The sequence below is a fragment of the Lycium barbarum genome, chromosome 5 (assembly GCF_019175385.1).
Source record: "Lycium barbarum isolate Lr01 chromosome 5, ASM1917538v2, whole genome shotgun sequence".
NCBI classification, from domain to species: Eukaryota; Viridiplantae; Streptophyta; class Magnoliopsida; order Solanales; family Solanaceae; genus Lycium; species Lycium barbarum.
In genome coordinates, this window is record NC_083341.1 from 91,208,512 (window position 1) to 91,229,365 (window position 20,854).

General features: G+C 37.7%; 1 long non-coding RNA gene across 2 annotated transcripts; it reads right to left on the reverse strand.

The window, feature by feature from the left end:
• Positions 1-9,280: 9,280 nt before the first annotated feature.
• LOC132641058 (uncharacterized) lies at positions 9,281-17,113 on the reverse strand. Of its 2 annotated transcripts, none has more exons than XR_009582651.1 (3): positions 16,534-17,113; positions 10,479-10,527; positions 9,281-9,746 (listed from the first exon to the last, which is right to left on the reverse strand). It is a non-coding gene; the product is annotated as an uncharacterized LOC132641058 (long non-coding RNA). The 2 variants fall into 2 exon arrangements; XR_009582650.1 differs by lacking the exon at positions 16,534-17,113 and adding an exon at positions 11,019-16,512.
• Positions 17,114-20,854: the final 3,741 nt, after the last annotated feature.

Sequence of the window (20,854 nt, forward strand, 5' to 3'; positions counted from 1 at the left end):
CTAAGTGCTGCTGGTGAGGCTTCTAGGAACCAAAACCGTCTGTCTGCTGATCTGCGCGGCATGAAACGCAGCGTCCACAAGAAGGGACGTCAGTACGAATAATGTACCGAGTATGTAAGGCATGAATAATAGCATACGGAAAATATAAAACGGGTATAACGACATAAAAGAGTAATAGCACATGTCCTGAGGTAGAAACATAACCTGTACATATAAGTGCCCTTGGGCAGATGCCATGCATGCTTAGCTTTCCTTTGAAAATATTTTCTTGTTCATATATATCTATAAAAGTAGAACATGTCATGTTGCCGAGGCGTCGGCAGCCGATCCATTTAACCATAAATATACACATCCCGCGTCCGGGACGATGTCATGTCATGTAATGCCAACTGATCAGGTGGATATGCGTATGTAACGCTCTGCCCTTATCTCCATCTTCCCCGTATACATATGCATATATCATGTACATATATCAGGGTCTATAGCGCTCTGGCTCTTTCACCATATACATATACGTGTGTCATGTACATACACCAGCGTCTATAGCACTCTGGTTCTTTTATCATACACATATACGTGTATCATGTGCATATATCAGCGTCTATAGCGCCCTGGCTCTTTCGTCATATGCATGTACATGTGTCATGTACATATTTTATAAATATATATACACATATCTTACATACATTTACATGTCTTATATGCATTTACATATCTTATATACATATGTCACATAGGCACGCAGGAGAGCCCAAAGAAGAATCATGTAGTCATCGGAGTGACGTAAGGTCGGTGACCTCCGATTATATTATGGAACAATCATGGTCGCCTTGTCTCTCCTTGAAGGAACAAGTATTTTAAGGCGAGACTACCAACGGAGAATAGTATCAAAAGTAAACATAGAATGGAATCATGGCACCATAGACGTCAACTCATAGGCTTGGGAATCCTTAGGAAATAGTGCCATAGCTAGGAAGTAGAAATAAGGTTTAAGAACTAGCTTATTACTTTCATGCTCACATTGAATCCTTAGCTTAGAAATCTTAGCTGTAGCATCATTCCGGTCGTACTTATCATAGGCATATTCTCTTGTCTAACATCGTCGTTATCATTGTCATCATAAAAGTATCCTCGGTAGAGTAGTCATAGTACTTATCATTTAGTAACGGAATCGGGATCAAAGGCCCCCTTTGGATTCAACTTCAAGTAAGTCAAACAGAACTATAAGGAAAATCCGAGAGCAACGGGCCCACCTCGGCCCGAATGAGGTAGCGTATACGATTTGCATATGTTACATGTCATGGCGTTACTTGTGAGAGTTTTATGGTAGTCGGGTCCCATTTATACAAGTTCTAGGGGTTTAGGAGGTCTTTCCAACATTTCGCGCACCTTCTAGTTCAATTCTACTGAAGGGAAAAAAGGAAACTTTGGATGCGGATTCCGGGGAATAGAGTTGTCCCCGGGGCTCGTACCCAACTTATTACGTCTAAGACATGCCATAGAAAGAAGGGTGAAGCCTTACATACCTCTTTCCGCTCCTTTTGCTATCCCGAATTCAAGCTGCAACTCCACCAAAATATGCAATTTGGTCACATTTACCCAAACTTTCATTAGGGTATTTAGTGTTGGAATCTTAAGGTATCACTTGGCTACCGAAATTTCGGCAGCACTTCCTCTGTAAATATACCATCCTCAACATTCAACTTAGCCAAATTCTGATCAATCACAATCCGGGAATTCAAACCCAGCCAAACTATCAACATAAACTCAACAACCACATTAGCGATCCACATATTCAATTCACATACTTTTTCCAAAACAAGCTTTCAACTACTAATACTTCACCACGCTTATCGATTCTTTATATGCAATATAAAATCCACAACGCAACAACTAAAATACTAAATAAAACTTGCTCACTATCCATTCACCATACCACACACATACACGGCTATATACTCCATGCACACACACGGCTTCATCATGCATTCACAACTACAATCTCTCCAAAATCATTCAACTTCCATTTTCCACATAACATTCACAACAATAACAACCAAACACTAAATAAAATAATTAACACATGGTCTCTACACACACATAGGCATGCACGGCCACATCTATATTCTTGTTCTTCATAATTTTTATTCACTTTTGCATACTACAACATGCATAAATATTCATAACATATAAAAGAGCACAAGTTCTCACCTTCCTTTTCCTTCACTTCTTCACTTGTCTACAATTGGCAACTTGTATGATTATGAATTTTTCTTGCTTCAACAACAACTCCACTTTGTTAAGGACCCTCTACTTGGTAGGAAATGATTTTTGGAGGAAGTTTTGTCAATTTTTCTTGTGGAATTTCACTATGGCCGAATGGCCTTGAAGTTTTCTCCTTTTTTTTGTGCTTGTTTTTCTTGAAATTTCTAGAGTCTTATGAGATAAAGATGACTTAGTCATCTATTTATCTCATAAATTGAACCCCCACATGGGCCTAGCCCATGTCATGGCCGGTTGGGCGTTTAATTTTTCTCAAAAAAAAATTCCAAGCCCAATTGTGTTTGGCTAGTTCTCATAATTCATGAAAACAAAATTTTCCCAATTTCCAAATTTGCCCTTCGTCTTTCTCCATATTTCCACGAGTCATATTGCGAATTTTCTTTTATGCCCTTGACCTTTCTTAATATTTCCGCTCTAAATTCTTTATAAGCGACTCATATGCTTAACAAAACAAAAGTAAGACCTTGTTTGTCATCTCCCCGCAATACCTTGAATTATCCGATTGTACTAAAATGCGGGATATAACATGAATAACTCGGACTCGGCCCTGAATGAGCAGATCTATCAAGGCTCTGGCCTGAAAATCGTGGAGATGCACTGGTCATAGAATAGCCTGATTGTCTAGGGAACCGCTGCCTGTGTCCGCCTCTGGACTCACTCATCGGGCCTGAAGATCTGGCCCTCTTGCTATGTCCCCTATCCTGCTCGCGTTCACTTCTCTGCTGCTGTAGGCTTTCTTCTTAGTTCTGAGCATGTGCCTGAATGCGTGCAATATCCACACCGTCCTGAAGGGACGCAGTCAAGCATCTATCCATCAAGTGTGGTCCTAAGCCCTTCACAAATCGGTGTACCGGGTCACCCATATCCGTTACCATGGCGGAAGCATACCTGGCCAAGGAATTGAAGCGGAGACTGTACTCTAGAGCACTCATGCTACCCTGCCTCAAATTTAAGAATTTATCGGCCCTAGCTCGCCGAACTTCTGGAGGCATATAATGACGGAGAAAAGCATCAACAAACTCTTGCCATACCGGGGGAGGTGCATTGGCTCCCCGTGAAGCCATCCAGACTGTATACCACTAGGTGAGCCATAAATCAAATCATGCATTCTAACCATCAATCATACTAGTCCCAATTGGACGACAACATTTCTTATATCATCATAGGCATCTATGCCACATCAATGTACATGGGCCGACAATGCCAACAAAATGACATACAAAAATATAGGCCGACAAGGCCAAACACATCTAACCACATACACATGTCTACGAGCCTCTAAGAAGGTTATAACATATCACATGAGCGGGACAGGACCCCGCTATGCCTATAATTATGTACACAAAATAATAAGTACCCAAAAGCTATAGCTCCGAATGAAATGGAGCTCCGCTAAGTAGTCCCTAAAAATATAGCTATGGATCAAGCCTGTCTCCCTGTGCACCTGCGGGTATGACGCATCGTCCACAAACAAAAGGACGTCAGTACGAAGAATGTACTGAGTATGTAAAGCATGATCAATATCAATATGTAAGATTAAGAGTCAACATATGAGATAGCATAACATGGGAGATAATAATATCGTCGTCATAGCACTTGCTTTCCACAAGTACATTCCATTTCTATTGCGTATCCGTGTACATACATCCATATCCGTATTTATTTACCTTCACATTCATTTTTATAACATATTCGTACTCATATTGATGTCATATATACACACACACACACATATATATATAGCTATAGCGTGCCCGACCATAAAGGTTCGGTGTTTCATACATGGCCAACCAAGGCTCAAGGTCATACATACCTGGCCCTACCAAGGCATCAGGGTTATCCGTACCTTCTGCAGAAGTGCGCGCGCGTTTCATAATCATATACATACTCTATACATATTCATATACATATATTCTTACCCGGCGTCATAAGCTCGGGGTCTTATTATAGCCCTTCATAGGCACACATACATATAATAGCTCATAAGCATCTTTAGCATCATTTTATTCTCATGATCATTACTATCATTGTCATTATCGTTACATCTACCCTATAGGCTTACTCATCATACGAGGAACTTAGTACAATCGTAGCACATCGAGCATCGGGAGCTTACTAGCTCGGAGAATCAAATCGTTTGAAGGGAATCATAGTCTTATAGGAGATTTAGACGTTTGGCCAAAGAACCATGCCTTATGAAAGAAGGGTTAGCCTTACATACCTTTTCGTTCGACTATATAACACTTGCACGTTCCCTTCCACGCTTGCGTTTATACCTTCATCAAGGTCATACTATCGTTAGAATTGACAACTAGCATAAATGGCTAAAGCTAGGGAAAATCAGACAACATCTACTTTATTTATACAACATTCCTCCATATCGTAATTCAACTCCCACACGTCAACAATACATTTACAATATCATAACAATAGCCTTTAGTCATCTACATTATCCATATTCTCAATTCACTTCCTATTTTCCATATTCAAAACCATAACACACGATTTCGTCCATTCACATACAATGCCTATTTAATGATCTTAATGTCATTTATAACCCATTCATGTCACAACACAACAACAATCATGATTCAATTCAAACTATTTCTCAAAACGTCACTATTCATCTTTCATGACCCATTTTGCTATACTCTTCTAAAATCCAAGCATTTCAACTTCCAAATACCTTAAACAACATATAAATACTATAAATCTTACCTTAGATGTTGTAGGAACAAGCCTTAGACGAAATACTCCACTTGAGCAAAAACCCTAGTTTTTCTCCATTTGGATTTCTTGACTTGAATGATCTTTAATGGGTTTGCTTACACTTGATTCACTTATTTTGTGTTGTTGATCACTAAAAACCCTTGAAAACTTGTGGAATATATGTAGAGAGATGTTTTAGAGAGAAGGGGTATCAAGAAGAAATGAAATGAAATAACCTTGGTCCTTTACCTTTATTAGACAAAATCTGTCCCGACCAAACATACGAACCAACATACGGTCCGTATAAATTGTACGGGCCGTATGTTTGGTCGTACAATTGGTCCAGAGAGTTTGGCCAATCTGGGTTGATTATACGGTCCCAAATATACGGACCGTATAAATTATACGGCCAGTATGTTTGGCCGTATAATCCCCAGTGATCCCGAAGTTCGTTTCGTCGTCTCGTTTGATCTCCAATCCTTATGGAACCTTCTTAACACTTGTTCAACACTTCAATACCAATCCAAGGGAAGTTATCACTCTTCTCCAAGACATCATTAAGCCCTTACTAACTTGTTACTCGTAATTTCTTTCCGATGCTTATCAAAATACTTTGCCTTCTCTTGGCAATCCTCTTCTCCATCTCTAACATCTTTGAACTCTCACCTAGAATCATCGAATGTCATCGATCGCCCATGAAAACATCGTATACTCATACTCCTCACTAGTTCATTCACTTGCGTACCAACGAAAGATTTTCCGAGGAGTAACACCCATGAACAGAAGGAATAATCATAATAGAGGGGTATAGGATCATCAAGAACTGAGATACTCCTAGTACTTCTAAGAGTAGAGTAATATGGAGACTCGATTATTCGTTGTTCGCTCATGTCATAGTATCATGCCAAAATGAAAGAAAGTGAAAGCCTTAACATACCTTTTTGGTCGCCAAAATGAAAGAAAGGGAAAACCTTAACATACCTCTTTCTAGAATCTGCTAAAATTTCGGCAACATCTCCCCTATTTATATGACTAGCCCGAAATTATAATTCAGCAACCAACAACAACAATAACATCATTTACAACATGAATATGTGCCATAAAACAGCCCACACGCCTACCATTTCAATCTCCACTTTCAATCTCAAATTTCATATGTTTCTTTCACCAATTCACTTGATAAACATATAAATAAAAATAACGACAGAGACCATATCACAATCATGTTGTATTCCATAATTTTCAGCCATCACAAATTATATTTATCACCTCAAAACAGCCCAACGAAACAGTAGCCATATCTTAGGCAATTTCAATGCTATCTTGTAGTATTTTGCTATAAACAATCTCACCAACATGGAGTTAAGCTTAAGCACAACCAAGGGGATGTTAAAATTACCTTAAACAGTAAATACCATTTGAAATCCGCCGCTGATTCAACTTTCAATCACCCTTAAACGCAACACAACACTATAGAGGTGTTTTTCCTTACCAAGGTTAGCTTTTTAGGGCCGTGACCCTCCAGTTTATGACATCTATCAGTCAGCAGATCATGTTGTGAGTGCCCTCAAGTGGCCCAGAATGAGCATGAACAGATATGTCATGTAGTTTAGTGGTATCTAGGAGGTCAGCTTCTGGGTGTTCGTCATAGTCCTTCGGTTGGGCTGTGACACCCGCGCAGTGGGAGGGGAGAGGTTGCTTCCTAAAAACAACTAGGTTTGGCTCGTTGCCTTTGATTCCTTACCCATAGCATAAGATAAAGGGTGCATGCTTCAACATCTAAGTTTCAAACAAATTAGTCTAAACAGCATTCAAGTAGGTATTAGCATGATGTTGTGGGGAGATACATGAGCAGTATAGAAAAGAAAGCCGCATAATTAAGCAAGATTAGTCCTATAGGATTAACAAAGTGATTTCGGGTAAGCTTAACACTCTTAGTCATTTTATAATTTCATTTACCAAATTTCAAAGTCTAGACAGAGTAGCAGATTCAAGGAACACATCCAAGGCTACATTTAGGCCACCCATAGACAAAGATCATGCTAGCAATCATCTTGTAACCAAGTTCAGGATCCAATATACTTAAGTTTTACTACAACACAACCATATAATCTTATCATGACCACCCACAAATACAGTTAGCTAACTAAAGAATGACACTTGACTAAGATAAGTTAAACTAGAGCATGCTAGAGACAACAGGCTTAGCAGATTGAGTCAATAGCAACAACATGTCTATACAAGGCAGCTTAGACCAAAAATGTCACATAAATCGTAGCTAACCAGTTAATACTTTGATTGAGGCATCATATAAACATCTTTTTTACTCATACAGGATTATATATGAACATTTATGCTTCATATTTAGTTAGGTTGTATCACAGTTATCATACAAAGCAAGCTTAATCAGATCAAACTTATCATTATAACTAAGATTTAAACAGCAGGGTTTAGACCATATTGAACAGAAAAACAAGTTTACACTAGAGAAAATAATTGCTTGCTTAATCATTAGCTAAGCTAACACAGTTGGTACTAACTTAATCATGGATTGAACATAGCTATAAACCGCTCATTTAAAATAAACAGATCAAACTAACACATAAGCATCTACATTAAACCAAGCACACTACACATAAATCTTAATAAGGCAGGTAGAAGAAAAAAAACCAAACTAATACAACAAATATATTTAACTATGTATGAACTAAGCTAACTACCACAAGAGCATGCTCAACTAATTTAACCAAAGTAACTTATAATGCCTAATACAAGAGCATATTAATCTAAACAAAACTAAAATAAACATGTGAACATACAGGCAGCTAGCACAGATAACTAAGAAGCTAAATAAAATGCAGAAAAAATATAAAGGAAAGAGGATTACCTCTTTCTTGTACAACCTTGATCGAGAATGAACCTTGAAGATCTGTTGCTCCTCAAAATCCCAAAGACTCAACCACAATTAATAAGAAAAATGCAGAAAAAACACTTAAAATTAGAACTTACTCGAACTATTAAAGTCTTAGAAGCAAATGCTTAAAAACTTAAGTATTTCAAGTATGCAAGTGAGATTTCAATTGCAAGGTGTTTGTAAAATGCAAATTAGGGCTCCTTTATATAGAAATTCTTAAATCCCCCAAACCCTAGGTGTATCGATGTGAGATAAATCCCAAACCTCGGATTTCCTCCTCACATATAGCATTGTAGGGCTAGGATTAAGTCAAATAGAAAATCAAGGGTTAGATTTTTACCAACAAAAATCAATCCCAAAAGTTCTTCAAGAACCAATAAGAATGCATTATTCAAAATCGAACACAAACAATAACAATTAAAGATTTATTGTCTTTGATCGTTTGATAACACAGAAAACCAAGAAAGAAATCAAAACAAGTATTGGTGATACCTTGTTTGGTTGATTTACGGTGGAAATAGTTGAAAACATTAATTGCTTTACTCCTTAAGGCCATACAGAACTGGAGAAAGCAAAAAAGCCTCTGAAATCATGCCAAAAATGGCGTTTAATGACGCAAGAGGGAGAAAACCACACGAGGCAGCTAGGGTTTCACGGGAGAGGAAAGGAGGAAGGAGGTTCAGGGTGTGTTTGGATGAAATGAAGGGTATGGGGGTGTATTACCCCAGTTAAGTGGAGCTTTAGGCTGAGTCAAGTCCAAATTGGACGGGGCCTGGTCTGTTGTTTTAAGAGAAAGGGGTTGTCCTGATATATACATGTATATACGTGTGATATACTTGTATATCACATGTATATCTGCGTATATACACGTATATATGCATGATTTTGTCATTTGTTTTAATTAATAACCCAAATTAAGAAAAAGCTAATTAATTTAGACCATTAGGCATAATTAAATGAGACTAATTAAACAAACAAAAGGCTAGATCTTGCTATTATGGTCCTTAAATTGACTTATCTACTCAGGCTATTTTAAATATGGCCACTTTAGTTCAATTAGACAATTTAAAGTAACAAATTTGCATAAATGACCTTACTTGATCAACTAGAAAGACAAATTTGCAATAATGACCTCAATTATGGGAATTGATTTCCAATTGGGTTATAATTGAACTATCAATTGATTATTTCAATTGTAGCCATTTAATGAACAATTTACAGAATTAATCAAAATTTGTTACACCTCGGAAAATTTCATGTCGTGATGTGGTAGATAGTGTCACGACCCAATCCCGTGGGCCATGACTAGTGCCCGAGCTGGACACTCGTATACGTACCTGTTAAATTTAGACAAACTGACTCTTAAGAACAATATGGAAACTTGCAAAAGAACCTCGAAGGTTCATAACGTCATCATATATGTGTATCCAGATAACCTGTCTCCTGAGGAGTCACAACTAATCAAAATATAATATGATACACAAGCTGACAAGGCTGCCATTACATGTCAATATGATACGCAAGCCGACAAGGCTGCCACTACATATCAATACCATATGCAAGCCGACGAGGCTGCCACAACAGACGAACATATCCATAGCACATCGTATAGACACAACTGGACCAAAACTTATACACAACCCACACATATGTCTACAGACCTCTAAGAGTATCAACGGTGAAATATGACGGGACAGGGCCCGCCGTACCCCTGGATAAACATATATACATATACATCAAAAGATCTGTACCAAAAGTCTAGGCTCCGGAACAATGGAGCTTTCCAAGACAGCTGAGTAGAAATCCTAAGCTGGAGGATCACCAAATCGAGTATCTGTACCTGCGGGCATGAAACGCAGCCCCCCGAAGAAAGGGGGTCAGTACAGAATATGTATTGAGTATATAAAGCATGTGATCAAGTAAAAAGGATCATAACTGAAATAGAGGTCACAAGAGACAAGTATGACATTCAAAATACCAATACATTTGCCTTATGAAATGTAAATCATGTATATCAATATCATATATCATACCCGACCCATTATGGGACTCGGTGAATAAAGTCATCCTTGGCGCCATAATAACATCATCATATCATCATATCATCACATCATCACATCATCATGTCATCATACATATATATATATATATACCGTACCCGGCCCTCTAGTGAGGGACTCGGTGAACAATGCAGTGAAACTGTGCACGAAAACATACCCGGCCCGGGACTCGGTGAAAGATATATTACGGCATGCACGAGCAGAGTAGTGAGAAACTATATGCAAACTAAATCATATCTGAGACTCAATAGAATAATCAAAATGAACTATCATTTGAAAATCAAGACAATAGTCATATCAAGTACCCTTCGAATGTCACTATGGATTATATCAAAATAGGACGGCTGGAGTCATAGACACGTATCAAGACATAATGAAGTAAGTTCTGGAAATCAATAACGTTAGCCATCCTAGTGTCTCTAAGAATTAGAGTTTCTTTGGAGTTATATACTCATCGTCTGTTTGTTTTATAAAGATCACGCCAAAAAGAAAGAAGGGTTAGCTTTACATACCTTGTCGCTTCTCAAGTTAACCATAACTTAGGTCTCGGGCTTCATCAATCTACAAACAATACCAAATATTCCAATAATCAAATTAGGATACTCTTTCAAACCAATCCTTAATTACTTAGAAATCTAACGATATTCGGGTAGCATTATCCTTAAAAACTTAATAATCCTAATGATTCCAATTTAGCCAAAATATCAATCCCAATACTAACATCAATATCAACAAATACATGTCCAAATAGAATCAAATCCATTTTTAAATCACTTCCAAAACAGCCCAATATAAATTCCTACACCGATGCTTGTATACACTTCTTTATTTCCGTATATACATAGTATAACAACAAACATAACAACAACAACAACTACAGCCAATCCCACGACATTCCAGCCCACAAAAAAATTCATAGCAACCACCAAACAGCCCACATGATAACAATAACAATTTATCAGATTTCCAATATAGTTTTCGTAATTCTTTCGTCTAGCAACGTAGATACGACCCGGATAACTCAAATACATCTAGGGGAGAGGATTTATTACCTTATATGCCAAGATTTAATCTTCTTCCACCTTAGTTCATTACGAAGAAAGCCCGGGTTAAACAGCGCAACAAAACGGAACAATGAGATCGAAGTAGTGAGCAAAATCCGTATGTTGTTGTCGACGAGAATTGTACTTTGTCCTCATGAAATTTTCATGTTGCTGCCTAAAAGGAAAACCATGTTGCTTGATAAAAAGTGAAAGTCACTTTAGTACCAGTAATATTCGTTACCTATGTAAATTCCTAAAGAACAAGATTGCTACATTTGTGTGCCTTTCCCTTGGAGAAAAACAAAACGTTCTGTATGTACATCAATTCCTTGTGAAACCTTCCATTATATTGATCCATCCCTTTTTTTAGTGGGTGTGGAGCCCACTTACACGTAATGATCCCATGATAATTATCTTCCACCAAATGGTGACACCGAATCCATGCAAATGCATATTCATTAGTTTCTTGCCTCCTATTGCCACGTGGAAGGGTGCTCCCACATCAATAGCTATCCACATTATTTCATATCCAAAAATACACTAATTAATTTCTAGTCTCCCACTTTATTCTAACATTTAACCAATTATCCACATGATTAATTTCTTGATCTCAATTCACTTTAATAATAATTATTTTTAATACACTTCATATACTCATTGTCATGATTATGTGACATAGCACTAGTCCATAGTCCCTTTTGGTACACACAAAATATTATTCTCAATCACCGTGGTCACACTTGTTAAGTCCTAAATTATTTTGGGACTTCATTCCTTGTATATACCGAGCTCTTGATTTTCATCCTTGGATATGATCGAATTCTCCGGGCTCGGGTAAATTTGCTCATGTTGGACGATTAAATGTTCTAGTCCAAAAATACGAGGTATTATAACTTGGACCATATTTCACTCAAATAAATGTTGAAACTCGACAAAACTTATTTTCTTCGATTGGTTTAACTTCAAATCCTTACGATACATGTGTACCATCACTTCAACCACCTATAAGCTTGGGGGATAACCTCGTGTCCATCACTAATATCATTTAACTCGTACATTTTCTAACGCATGAGAACACGGGATGTAACAGATAGACTAACGCAGGGTGAGATGCGTGCGATGTCCCTACAAGTAAGAAATGTTACTTAACGGTTCTAATTAAGATTCCGAAGACGTTTGAGGCAAGAGAAGAAAGTTCGTGAAGAATGTCAAGTATAAGTCGTGTTTTGAAAGGGGTTTGCAAAGTACCGAGCTAATGTTGATTTAATATGGTCTTGAGGAAGAGTTATAATGCTCCTTAGATTGTTAATGAAGTGTTAAACAAGTGCTAAGAAGGTTCCATAAGGATTGGAGATCAAACGAAACGACAGAAATAATTTCAGGAAAGTGGAGTTATACGACCACTTATACGGTTCGTATAACCGAACAGAAAAAGGGATTTTCCTGATGGTGAAATACGATCACTTATACGGACCGTATAATATTATACGAACCGCATAAGGGTCCGTATAACACCCGACGGGCTGAGTATTTTTCAAGTATAAAACATGTTCCCACTTCCAAATTTTCATTCTTTCAACTTCTCCACTTCTCTCTACACCTCTAGAACATTCCACACACTTCATTTACAAAAATTCAAGGGAAATCAAATATCAATATAATCAATCCAAGGAAATCAAGTGCAAGGGAGTTCTCTAGGGTTGTTAGAAGTCAAGAATCTCTTTGAAGTTGAAGTTAGGGTTTTCTCCAAGTGAGGTGTTTCCATCCCAAGCCCGTTCCTACATAATCAAAGGTGAGTTTTATGATCATTTCATGTTATTTAGAATATTGAAGGGTTGAAAGACTTGGATTATGGAAGAAAGTAGAATATAGAGCTCAATTGTGAATAATTGTGTTCTTGAATAGTAGCTTGACATGAATCATGACTCTTGATATATTATGAGTAAAATCTTGTTGTAGATGATGCAAATGATGTTAAGGAAATATAATATGATAACTAATATGGTGCTATGCTATAGTTATGGTCATGAATCATTTTGTTAAGAAATTATGGGAATCGAATAACGTCGAACTTGAAAAGGTTGTTGACTACGATATTATGAATGTTGTTATGGATGTTTGGGAGTTGTTATATCATATGGAGGAAGTTGTAGAAACAAAGGAGATGCTGCCCAATTTTCGTTAGCTTTAGCTTAAGCTTAAGTATAGTTCCGATTATCTAATCTTAGTACAAATTTCTCTTGAATGTAGAATCGTGAACATTGGAGGAAAGCACTTAATTGATAAAGTTAGAGCGACATCAAGGTATGTGAGGCTAGTCCCTTCTTTTCTTCTAAGGCATGATTCCTATAATATGACTTTCTTTAACTTTCCATGATGTTCCCATATTCCGGAAACTATGAGTCTATGATTAATAAGAGCTTCTCATGAGAAAAAGACAAGAGATATGTTATGAATATGATAATGATGATGATGATGAGTCTAAGTTTAGAGATTCTAAAGCCCATGATATGATATTCCTATGAAGCTAATGACCCTTTTATGATTTTTTGATGTTATTCATTGTTGCTAGACTCACCTTATAATGCTAGTTCCTTCAAGGTGAGACACGATGATCATGACTACTCTATAATGGAATCGGGGGTTCTCGACCTTACGTCACCCCGATAGAGTTGTAGTATTTAATTGATTTATAATGCATGCTTTATGATAAGTATATAATGATGAGATTACACCGTGTCTTGATGGCCGGACATGACACCGCTAAGGCGGGCTACTATGATTACACTGTGCCTCGATGGCCGGACATAACACCGCTGAGGCGGGCTTCTTTGATTACCCTGTGCCTAAAGGGTCGGACATGACACCACTAGTGGGCGGCGTATGATAGTTACCCGGACGCGGTTTAACGATGATGGTATATTTGATATGTATAACATGTGTTTTCTCTTAAAAGTTAAGCAGGTTATATCTTCGCCTCATGTTTTATTATTTCTTTATTATGTTAGTATTATTCATGCCTTGCATACTCAGTACACTTTTCGTACTGACGTCCTTTTCTTTTGGACACTGTGTTCATGCCCACATGTAGACAGGGAGACGGTGCAGACCCGTAGGAGCTTATCAGCGGAACCACAGGAGCACTCCACTACTCCGGAGGTGATACTTATGGTCATATTCTTTTGTGTATATATTTGGGCACGACGGGGTTGTCACGACCCGGCCAGGGGACCATGACGGGTATCCAGAGCTGATTACCGAGCACCACTCATCCTGCTAGTCATCATACTCAACTGAACATAAATATAAACCCCAAAGCTATACATGGATATACATAAGCCCGTACGGCTACAAAAATGATATACAAAAACGTACACTGACATCATCATGGGGCACAACTTACCCACACGTAATAATGCATGTTAACTTACTTCATAAACATCATCATATCATGTATGCATATATAGGCTGCTCGACCATATAGGTACGGTGTGACCATCATTAGCCCGCGTCCAGGCCTATCGCGTCCGGGGTAAACATCTCATGCCACCCACTAGTGGTGTCTGCCATGCCCTCTAGACATGGTGTATATGCCGCCCGCCTTAGCGGTGTCTGCCCGACCATATAGGCGCGGTGTAATATCATCCTCACAGACTTATCATGGAGCATGCTTAAGAACTCAAAGACAACTGTACTCTATCGGGGTAACGTAAGGTCGTGAACTCCCGATTCCATTATGGAGTATTCATGAGTATTCTGCCTCACCTTGACGGAACTAGCATTATAAGGTGAGTGTAACACAATGAACAACATCAAAGAATCATAATTAGGATCATTATCTTTGTAGAAACATCATATCATGGGCTTTAGAATCTTTAGACTTAGACTCATCATCATCATAGACTCATAATTTCCGGAATGTAAGAAGGTCATGGAGAATAGGGAAAATCATGTCATAAGAATCATGCCTTAGGAAAGAAGGGACTAGCCTTACATACTTTTCGTTTAGCTACTTTATCCCTTGAACGTTCCCCTCCAATATTCACGTTTCTACCTTCAAGAGAGTTCGTACTAACATTAGATAATTGACAACTTAAGCATGCATGAACTAAAGCTAGAGAAAAATTGGGCAACGTCTCCTTTGTTTATACAACTTTCTCCATATCATATACCAACTCCCAAACGTTAATAACAATATCCATAATATCATACTCAATAATCTTCATCAACCATACATTATTCAATTCTCCTATTTCCATTTCAAGGGCATCCATACCATGGTCATAATACTACATTACATTCTTCCCCGTGTAATGTTGCTCCTATGTTCTTAATATCATTTATAACATAACTATACTCGTAAAATACAAAAAATCATGATTCATATTAAGCTACTACTCAAAAATGTCACTATTCTCATATTTGTAACCCATTTCCTATTTTCTTCCACAATCCAAGTCTTTCAACCCCTCACTACTCCAAATAACATGAATTGATCATAAAAATTACCTTTTGATAGTGTAGGAATGGGTTTTGGATAGCAATACTCCACTTGAATAAAAACCCTAGCTTCAATCCAAGAGATTTCTTGACTTCAAGCAACCCTCAATAGCTTTCTTACACTTGAATTCCTTAGTTTGATGAAGTTGATTCTTGTTTAGTCTTAGATTCTTGTAAAAGAAGTGTGTGGAATATTCTAGAGGGTTAGAGAGAAGTGAAGAAGTGAGGGAAATGAAAATAATAACATGGGGTCTTATATTTATAATTGGAAAATCTGACCCGTCGGGAAATTATACAGACACTTATACAGTCCGTATAAACTTATACGGTCCATATAAGTGGCCGTGAAATCGCTCCAAAAACATCTCATTTCTGTAACCATTATACGACACATTATACGGTCCGTTATGTGACCGTATAACTCCATTAGTGATGCACCCTCACTGTAATGGTTATATGGACCATTATACGGACCGTATAAATGGTCGTATAATCCACTTCTTCTCCAATCTTGTTCTCATCGCTTCGTTTGATCTCCAATCCTTATAGAATCTTCTTAGCACTTGTTTAACACTTCATTATCAATCTAAGGGGCATCATAACTATGCCTCAAAGCATTACTAAATCATCATTAGTTCGACACTTTGAAAAACTCTTCAGAAACACAACGTATACTTCGCCTTTCTTAATGAACTTTCCTTTCTTGCTTCAAATGTCTTTGAAATCTTAATTACTACTTCTTACTTATAGAAACATCATATACTTCTCACACTGCGTTAGTCTAGCTACCATACGATGACATGAAATTCTCTGAGGTGTAACATTCTTCCCCCCTTTTAAAAAATTCGTCCACGAATGTTAATTTCTCGGGAATTCTACGAAAATTTCACGAAAGTTTCCCCTGTAATATAGCACTACCATCCTGTCACAACAAACCACAATAACAATGCCTCACAGGGCTACAACCTGATAGTAAGAAATTATGGCCACACACAACCAAAAGCATAAAAAGAATCATACATACCTCATAATGTTGATGTCTCATCTTGGATCTTTTCCGGGGATGGAAAAAATGTGGGTATTTGGACTTCATACTTTCTTCCGCTTCCCAAGTCATTTCTTCTCGGTTATTGTTTCACCACAAGACTTTGACCGAAGCTACTTCTTTGTTTCTAAGCTTCCGTACTTGCCTGTCTAGTATGGCAATAGGTACCTCTTCATAAGATAACTTTTCTGTAACTTGAACATCATCTACCGATACGATTCTAGTAGGATCTTCGACACACTTGCGGAGCATTGATGTTACACCCTAACCTTACTAGGGTGTGATGGGCACCCGACCCTTACCTAGAGCCGAGCGAACCCTCTGACTCTTATTACGCATATAATATCTTTGAGCTCTTAAATCAAATACAATAAAATACATAGTAAAACTTTCGGAAATATCCTTTTTCTTTGTTCTCAAATCAAACAAAATTTGTAATCATGTAGAACTTATATCATAACACAAAATGACACATCAGCTGATGAAGCCGCTTACAGAACTGACAACCAATACCCACGACGCTGTCTGCAAAGTCTCTAACATTAATTAGACATCGTAGCACACATACTCTGACTCGGCAGCACTCCAGGAACAAGTGGAGCCTGCCAACTCCGCTGGAACATCTTCTATAATAGCTTCAGCTCATCTTGGTGTACCTGCGCGGCATGAAACGCAGCCCCCAAAGAAAGGGGGTCAGTACGGAATATGTACTGAGTATGTAAGGAATGAACAGTGAAATAAGGCAATAATGAAAAGAAAGACATCAATATGAAACGTCATAACCAAGCTGTCAAGTATAAAGAGAATAAGCCAAACTGCCTTACTCTTACTCATCCTCGTACCATATATGCAAAGTGTATAAGCTGCCCGTCCAAATAGGAACGGTGTATAAACTGCCCGTCCATATAGGATCAGCGTGTAAGCCCGCGTCCGGGGTATAAGCTGCCCACTGTAGTGGTGTATATAACTGCCCGCCCATACAGGTGCGGTGTAATACTATCATCATATGTTTAACATAGAACATGCAGAAAGGCACAAGGATGACTATACTTTTTCGGGATGACGTAAGGTCGGTAACCTCCGAATATATTATGGAAGACTCGATGGACAAGTATACTTATCGACACCTGAAGGCTCAGAAACAAGTTTCGGGTCAATCCGATTTAGTGTAAGGAAGTTATGAGCGTTTGAAGTACAGAACCTCCTACGAACGTTTCAGAAGCTATTTTTGGAAAATCAAAGCAATAACCATATCAAGTACCTTTCGAATATCGCTATGAATCAAATCAACATAGAACTTTTGGAACTACATACTTGTATCAAGACATGACAAAATAGTTCTTCGGAAGTCAAAAACATTAGCCATCCTAGTGGCTCTAAGAATAGGAATTTCTTTAAAATCATACATATACGTCACTTGCTCGTTTCATAAAGATCATGCCAAAAGAAAGAAAGGGTAAGCCTTACATACCTGCTCCCCATCCTATTAGCTACGTTTATTTATCCAAGCTTGCTAGTCTACATTCAAAAGAGTTCACACAATTATTAGATTCGTCGTCATACACTTGCCTTAGTTTTCAAATAAATTTCACTTATGATCTTTCAAAATTTCGGCAGCATTTCCCCTGTAAATACGCCATCCCCGAGAATCTAACTCGGCCAATTTTTTTCAACAACAATCCAAGAATTTAACTCGGCCAAACTATCAACAACAATACCAACAATCATACTAACAACTTCAACAATCAATCCAAAATATATTCTAACATTAGCAACCTTCGTCACACAATTCATCGGCAATTCATTTATATTCAATTCAATCACATATAATCCAACTAACACCAATGATCCCACATTCAAGTATTAATCCGAAATCTTCCTAACGTGATTCAAGAATACTTCAAACAATTCACATAACATTCAAAACAACCCAATCAACATACTACTTCGCCCGAGACCTTCCAAATTCAACAAGAACAATAACAACACATTTCCTTCTTTCAAGTTCATAAACCATACCAACAATTTACACACTAACAACATCAATTTCCATGAATATAAGAAATGATTTTTAACATTACATTAGCTTCCAAACAACTCTCCAACACTTACAACTTTAACTAGAATCATTAAACTTTCATTCCCCTCATAGATTCCATTACAACAACAACCAAAATACTAAGTAAAATTGATTCATTTTCTTCCACACCAAACCATATCCACACGGCCACATACCACATATACACGGCCACACATAGCATCCCTATTTTTATGAATTTCATCCACTTTTACATACAACATACATAATCATCCATAACATATAAGAAAAGGGTTAAACCTTACCTTTTTCCTTAACTTCTCACTTGGCTAGAATTTGTAACTTGCAAGAATATGTGTTTTTCTTGCTCCAATGACCACTTCACTTTGCTAAGGACCCTTCAATGGATTGTTTAGCTAGAAGAAAATATTTTTTGATGAAAATTCTTCCAAGGTTCTTGTTGGGTATGGTATGGCCGAATGGCCCCCTTCACTTTGGCTTCTCTAAGTTTCTTGAAATTTCTAGGAATGAGATGAATAAGATGACTTATTTGGACTTATTTATTTTGGCCTCATATGGGCTTTGGCCCATTTACTATGGACGGCCAAATGCCCCTTTTTAATTCCAAGCCCATTTTTTTTGTTTTGTTTTGTTTTGCACTTCATGAAAATTTATTTTTTTCAAATTCCAAATTTGCCCTTAGCCTTCCTCCATATTTCCATAAGTCATATTGCGAATTTCCCTTTTTACCCCTATCCTTTCTTAATATTTCCATACTAATAATACTCATAAATAATATTCATAACCAATTTGTACATTAAAATAATTTTGGAGAGTGGTCTTGCCCTTAATTTCTCACAACTATCTCAAATTATCCGAACGTATGAAATACGGGCTATAACATCCTCCCCCCCTTTAGAACATTCATCCTCGAATGTTCAACTGACCTCAAGGGGTGTCATAATACTCCGGGGGGTTCTTTTTATAGTTGTCCTTTCCTTCAGGCCCGTTCTTTATCTTTCCCCCTATCGTCGTTATAATTGAACTCCTTGGTCTTTTACATGAGTCCTTATTCCGTATCATGGGTTTCCTAATCCACTGTTCCAACTTATTATTCTTGTCCTTCCCAGGTCATCTCTTCTGTTATTGTTTCGTCACCACACCTTAACAGAAGCCATGTATTTGGCACGTAATCTTCACTTGACGATCCCTATGGCCACAGGCTGTTCCTTGCTCGCATTTGATCTACAGTATTACAGTCTCGGTTATACCTATGGTAACTTATGATCCGAGTTCACTTATCTTCTTAGTTCGCAACATCCTTGAGTTCTTACTACGACTTTTTCTTTACTTCCTTCCCTCACATTTCTCGACACAAGTGTACTTGTCTTTGGTGCCTGTGTATTGGTACTCATTTTATCCATTGTTATTCCTCGTCGGCCCTCTGGTGTGGATTCCTTACAAATATGATCGAGCACCACTTCACATCGATGGTTCATATAATTCCATAGCATATCTTCTCATGTTTCGTATAATTAGTGGTCTATGAACTATTTTCTAGTATCTAACGAACTCTTTTATTTCATTCATAGGCACTGCGTCCTTTCTTTCTTTCAAAAATTTCCAAACTACCAAGCGTTGGTACTTTTATTATAATAATCGTTGTTGTCCGCAATATCCTTTGTGCACCTAGCTAGTAGCCATTTTCTTGCTCTTTTTATTACTCTTTAAAACATGCCGATATGTTTTGAATTCTAGTCCTAAGCTAATAAATTTCCTTTTCTGGCGCCTGAAATTGTTGTGATTCCTTTTTAAGCCTAATATAATATGGTCTCCCCCCCCCCTTTTTATGGGGCTCCTTATACTCCAACAATCTCCGAGTATCCTCGTCCACGATAATTATCTTATTTCTCGTTTTTATTTCAAACTTCGTGCATAACATATCAAAAACTTCTTACCATAAGTTTTCCTTTCATTTCGCGCCTATATCGTCATTCTTGTCAACATTCCCATATATTCGTTTTTATTTCTTTGACTAACCCATTAGTATATCTTCCTACTTTCATCCTTAGCCCTCCTTGGATTTCGTCCTCCTCAAACACCCTTCATCCCTTGTTATTTGTGGCATCGGCCTTGAAGGTCATGAAATTTTCACTTTAAGCTCGCAAATCCATTTCATTCTAAGTCATCCTTTTGGAACGCTCCTCCATGTCCGAGGTAACCGTGTAAATTTTACCATACATTTATCCCTTTATATACTCT